This window comes from Patiria miniata, unplaced genomic scaffold (assembly GCF_015706575.1).
Source record: "Patiria miniata isolate m_02_andy unplaced genomic scaffold, ASM1570657v1 HiC_scaffold_7, whole genome shotgun sequence".
In the NCBI taxonomy this organism is placed as follows: domain Eukaryota; kingdom Metazoa; phylum Echinodermata; class Asteroidea; order Valvatida; family Asterinidae; genus Patiria; species Patiria miniata.
This window is the reverse complement of record NW_024037074.1, coordinates 33,487,023-33,492,962: the sequence shown is the minus strand read 5'-3', so window position 1 is coordinate 33,492,962 and position 5,940 is coordinate 33,487,023. Positions and strand designations below refer to the sequence as shown.

General features: G+C 39.1%; 1 long non-coding RNA gene across 1 annotated transcript; it reads right to left on the bottom strand.

Annotated features, from left to right (window-relative positions):
* Positions 1 to 582: 582 nt before the first annotated feature.
* On the bottom strand, positions 583 to 2,118 carry LOC119744462. The gene is made up of 2 exons (XR_005273567.1): positions 1,995 to 2,118; positions 583 to 1,823 (listed from the first exon to the last, which is right to left on the bottom strand). It is a non-coding gene; the product is annotated as an uncharacterized LOC119744462 (long non-coding RNA).
* Positions 2,119 to 5,940: the final 3,822 nt, after the last annotated feature.

Below are 5,940 nucleotides of genomic sequence, written 5' to 3'. Positions count from 1 at the left end.
GTTTGACTTAGGTAGGGGGTTGCCCTTGGGTACAGGCAAGTTGGGATTGGTTTTGGGGTCAAAAGGTCAAAGGTCAAGGTCACCTTGGTGAGTTAAATGTAAATGGTTCCGAATGATAACTTCAGTTAGACATGAAATTATGGGGTCTATCTTCAGTAGGTGGTTTCCCATTGGTACAGGCATGTTGGGACTGGTTCTGGGGTCAAAGGCCAAAGGTCAAGGTCACCATGTTGAGTTAATGGTTTCCGGATGATAACTTGACTGGCTGAGGGGTTTCAACAGCAACGCTGTTATTTTTAGTATCTGAAAGAAAAAGCTCTCAGCTTTAATCTGATACCAAAAACATAAAAATCCACCGATCCCTTTTTTTTTTAAAGGCAAATGATTTAGGGTTGCATTTTTTGGGGGGTCACCCGGTATATACCAAAGGGCATCCCTGTTATCTTCACGACCTCTCTTGTAGTTATACCTTTTCAAGGATGCAAGTGTTATGAGGCAAGGGTTTGAAAATACAACCAAAGAACATGGATGACTCGTACAGAGACAGACGGTTTGAATGAATTATTCATTGTCACTGATAAATTATTTTGCAAGACTCCCTTTATTTTGCTACATACATAGCTATATCATTCACAGTAAGTTTACGAAAGAGGAAGCATCGAAGGATGAAAAGGAATAAGAAATAGCCTAGGTTCAATTAATAACGAATGATTTCAAGGTCATTTTGTCAAAGAATGGGATCTTCTTTTACAGTAAATACGAATCTTGTAAGATTCAGGAACAGCTTATCTGAGCTTTTGTAACAAAGATGTACAAAAATGGCCGAGTATTTTACACAACTAAAGTGTTTGTAATTGATAGAGCAATTATCATTTTAGGAATAGTATACAATCAGCCTGAGTCTTCGGCGAGAAAAATAAATCACAGTAAACATACTCACAAGAGACACTATATTGTAGAATCATTGCAGCTGTTACGCCCGACTACGGCATTGGCCCCAACTATAGTTGGGACAATGTGATAGTCGGGGCGTATAGCATATATCTATAATATGATGGTATTGTAACGTTGCCGTTACTGGAATGCAAATATAACAATCGACCCAAGATGCATTATATCCCGGATTTCTGAACAGGCATTTTCCAACCAAAAAGTCCAATTTTGGTGGGTAAACTTCAATGACCTTTTGATTTGAAATCACAATAAACAAGTGTGCATATTATTTTGGCAAGGAACCTTCTCATGTTTCTCTGGGTCTTGTTTTTCGCCCTTCCCAAAAATAAATAATAATCCTCGGATGCAAACGTTTCCATATCCCAGCGCTGCTCATACGATAAATGCATGAAGGATATTAATTGATATTGTAACAATGGATTTTGCCCTTCATCGGCGATAGTGAAAACCACGCACCGAGGATAAAAAAGAAACCGGGAATAACTAAAATATTAGGACAGGAACAATCTTGAAAGCAGATTTGCTAGCCATAACGAAGTGGAGATAACATTAAGCCCGTGCTCGAGCTATATAATTCGTGTCATTTACATGACAAGAAGAATTTATCTTCAGGATTTTTATGCGTCGCGTGAAGAATTAATATGTCGGTATTCACGGATCCATTGCATTTGTTTGAGATTAATTTTGATTTCAATATCATTCTTAAAATTCACAATCTTGATCAGCCTTCAGGAGTGACTAGCATTGTCACGGCATCAATTTAAAAACTGAGACAATCTTATCGGGGGAGAGGAACACATAATAAATTAACGCCAAATCTTGTTATTTAAACATAAGGGTAGCCTTGCTGTCGGTTGACCACTGTCGATCTGTATGGGGACAATAACAAAAATACCATGATTTCTTCAAGGACTAACGATGGAGACGTTTCAGGGGACGTATGCATTTAAAATCGTAAGGAAAGAGGTTTTCCAACACTAGACCTAACTGAGAAACGTTGGGGAACGGTCGCCAAATCGATAATGATGAATTGTGCTTACCATGGTCATTTCCGGGGATCATTTGAACGGACGGCCGCCTCTGCATAGGCCGCCAAAACAGCCACCGGAATATGGATTTTTTAGGAAACAATCGCGATGATTTGAGCATTGACGTCCGCCTGCCTAAAACAGAAACCAACATGGATGTGAGTGAGCATCGGACATACTTTTGTGGATTTAAACCCGCTGAATGATACAATTTTATGCTCACTGAGGACAAGTTACCACATTATAAGACCGGATTTTTTTTTGTTCTGAAATGTCACATAGAAAACATAATTGCTCCGATCTTCAGGTATCGTTTTTCATAATAATGATCTTGGATAGATTTAACTCAACGCCCGTCCCTTTCAAACAGTTTCATTTGGAAACATATTTGAAACACGCCTATAAAGGAGCTCTCATCTCCCAGTAACTGACACAGTTTACTTCTCATTTTGGCTTTTTTTCGGAAATGTTTTTCTCGTTCAATATGTACTTTAATTCTAGTTAATCTGTGAGTTTCCATGCTTAAGTTCTGTCTCTGTCCAACTGTCCGTAGGCCTATGTACTTGTTTCTGTTCTGTGTTAGTCCGTCCAAGGCAACTCACAACAAGCCTAGGCTTCTAGAAGATTCCTCCATACCTATATTTTCGTTTCTTAATTACATCTTTTCGACAATTCCGTTTACTTATTCATGTATTCTCTGCTTATCTTTTTCATTTGGTATGGAAATAAATGTGAGTTTGAATTGCATTGCATTGCATTGAATTGAAAGGTTGATACATTTATTATTGTCCTCATGAAGATTAAATCGCTTCCCTACGTTTTAGAACCCTTGAATTTATAATTGATTGCCAATAAACGAAGTAGAAAAATTGCAAAAATTACACGATTGTAGGCAATTTGATTGAAAATTGGTTGTAGAAATGCAACCTATGGATGAAAATGTCGTCTTGAATGCATTATAAAGAAACAGAATAACTTAGCAAAGTATTGTGTGCACAAAATCGAAACTCAATACAGAATTGGCAAAACTGAATGAATGCGAATGCTCTGTAAGAAAATGAACAAAATATTATTGAAATGTGCCACCAAAAAATGTACAGCATTCAACGGGACAGCATTCAACTGAAACACGTCTTTGGAATAGTTCCCAAGCTTGACATAATCACCCCGTTGTCAAAGCGTCGATCTGTGTCATATTAGTATAAAACAAATATGCTTAATACCACTGAACGTATACTCCGCTCAACCATCTCGCGAGGTTTCCGTTCTTTCCCCAACTCCTCAGGAGGATACTCTGCAAGACATAAAAGTAGCTTTTTACTGCTGAATTCATGACGTGCACTTAAAGATAAGGGCGTCAAGTTTTTCGTTTTATGATTCTCATATTTGTTTGTCCCTAAAGTAGGGTCGGTCTGGAGAAGCAACAAAATTGCAGCTGCATCCGTTAAGATGGCTAAATTAAATGAAGCCAAGTGCGTACTGTTATCTAGATTTATTCATTGCAATGATTTTATTATGTGTCGACGGGACTGAACAAAATGATAAAAGCAGCTTTGGCAGGATGCAGTTGATTATTATCTGCACCATGCAGCTCAAAAGATTTTTGGCTGTAGCTAGTGGTAGCCATGTTATACCATGCCCCTGTGAAAGAGACCCCCAGCAGTATGAGAGGCAATACCCTCACATCTTCTGGGAGTTGCACTGAATGCTGTACGCCGCACCTCGCATTCAAATCTGTCGCATTGAATTGCTTTTTCCATAGCTTTTCAAATAACACAGAGCCTGATTACCTGAATTTTGTATTTTCCCCCTTTGTTCATTTTTTTTTTAGTGGGGGTTCCAAACAGGGTCGATCGGCGGTAATGAAAAGGGTTTTTAATTCTTGGGTCTGGAGCCCAAAATAGGGTCGGTCGGAAGTGAGAACCAAAGAAATGAAAAGGGATGCCTCAACAACGAAAACTGATAATCCTCATATAATATTGAATTAATAATAGGTTGAAATAAAAGATATTGGTTGTAAGGATCAACCTTCGTCACTGTCTTGAGAATTTGAAAATAGACCGGACAAAATCATTTTTACTAAATAAGCGACGGAATATGCCAATTCCTTACGTTTTGGGAACAAATTCCACAATAGCCAAAAGTGACCATCATGTTGTTATTTCTGGTGTGCATAAAACGGCCCCCTTTAAAGGGACATTTCGTCCTGGAATGCGCCCTATTGGGCAACAAAACGCGTTTTAAACGAAATGATGTTAACAGGAAAGAATATTTAAAAAGTAGGATATATATAAACGTCCACATAACCATCCTTTAATTAAACACTGGGCGTTTTGTGTTTTTCTTGCGAGAACCATGCGAAATCGAGCTGTTTTGTGCTAGTCGTGACTCCTGCCGCAAATGTATACCCAGTGTATCGCATTCTGTGGACTTGCAAGAAACAACATTTGTGTATTGGTGATGTCTGTATTATGTGTCACACACACACAAGTGTGTACCGTACATTGGATGAACACGGCTGGAAATACATATACGTATGCCTCAAAATGTCCGCGACGTGAGAAGTAAAAAAACGGGATTGTCGTCTTTTCTCGGGAACGGTTAAGACATTAAAGTTAGTTACCTTTCAACCAGACCTTTGAAATAGGATGAAATAAACAATCCAACACATAACATCTTCGGGGATTTCAGGCCGTAATACCCCTTTAAAGACGGTGTGTAAGCAATTGACCGTTTTAATATGTAACCTAAGTTTTATTTTTCTAAATTCAAATAAGATGGAACAAGATCAGAAATTAAGCAGAGGTATTTGAGAATAGTTGACTGCGGGCGTTGTTTCTCTTACGATGCTAACAATATTCATGTTAATGTAAAGTAGAGTATCAAATCGAATTATAATAATATAACTACTTCAAGCATGACATAAAAGATAGGCCCATGGGGCTGTGAGAATGTGGATTTAAGAATATGGCGGAACTTTCGACGAATTAACTTACCGTCCATCAGTGCGAATCTCCAGGTACATCCAACGAACACCAGGAGAACCAGGCACATGTAAACCTTCATTCTTGCTAATCTAGAGAACGAGGGAGAAACTGACAGATAAATAAAAACGCGACAATATATAGTTGTTTAGCAACGTTAGACGTACATCAGGGCGGGTCTTTAAAACCCCTTCACGCCGGCTGCGCTGACGGTTATAGCTGCACTCCGGAATCGAATGCTGTGGTCATGCCGTGGAATGCCGTATGTGGACAGCTGGTATAGGCCGTGCTGTGTTTTGAGGCGCAAAAAAACGGCGGAGCGGCAAGGGTTTTAACAAAATTGTGTCATTCATTTTTTTTGGGCAGAATTCGGCCGTTAATCACGCGGGATTTTGCTTTTCGCGGAGTTTGCTCAGACGCAGCGGTAAAGGATACCTACCGTCACGGTTGGCACTTGAACAAATGAGTTATTCGTTTTGCTTTGCTTTTGTGGCAAATTTGTTTGTTTAAAACTTTGAATGGTAAAATATTACAACATTATCTCTATGAAAACACTCACGCGATTACCCCCCCCTCAAAAAAAGTTGATGCTGAACAATATGGCAAAATTGCTTTACCAAGGTTACCACGCCCACTTGGGGTCAACATGCAAATTGAGGTCAAAGTAAACATTAGTGTAAGACTCCACAGCTAGCGCGGATTGCTGGTAAATTATAGAACTAAATAATACACTTATGCGCATAGGATTACCGGAGGCAAGAAGTAACACTCACAGGTAATGCATGGTGGAACGAATATGCGGCTCGGAAATGTGGATATTTAACCAAAACCCACGTACATCAAACCATTTTGTTGTGATATGTATGTTGCCCAAGGTGTACCAGATGAAATAAGGCGTCCGTTTTCAAAATGACGATGAGCTTCAGGACTGCTTTTAGAGGTGATCATCTCTGGATGGAATTTTCTCCCGAAAG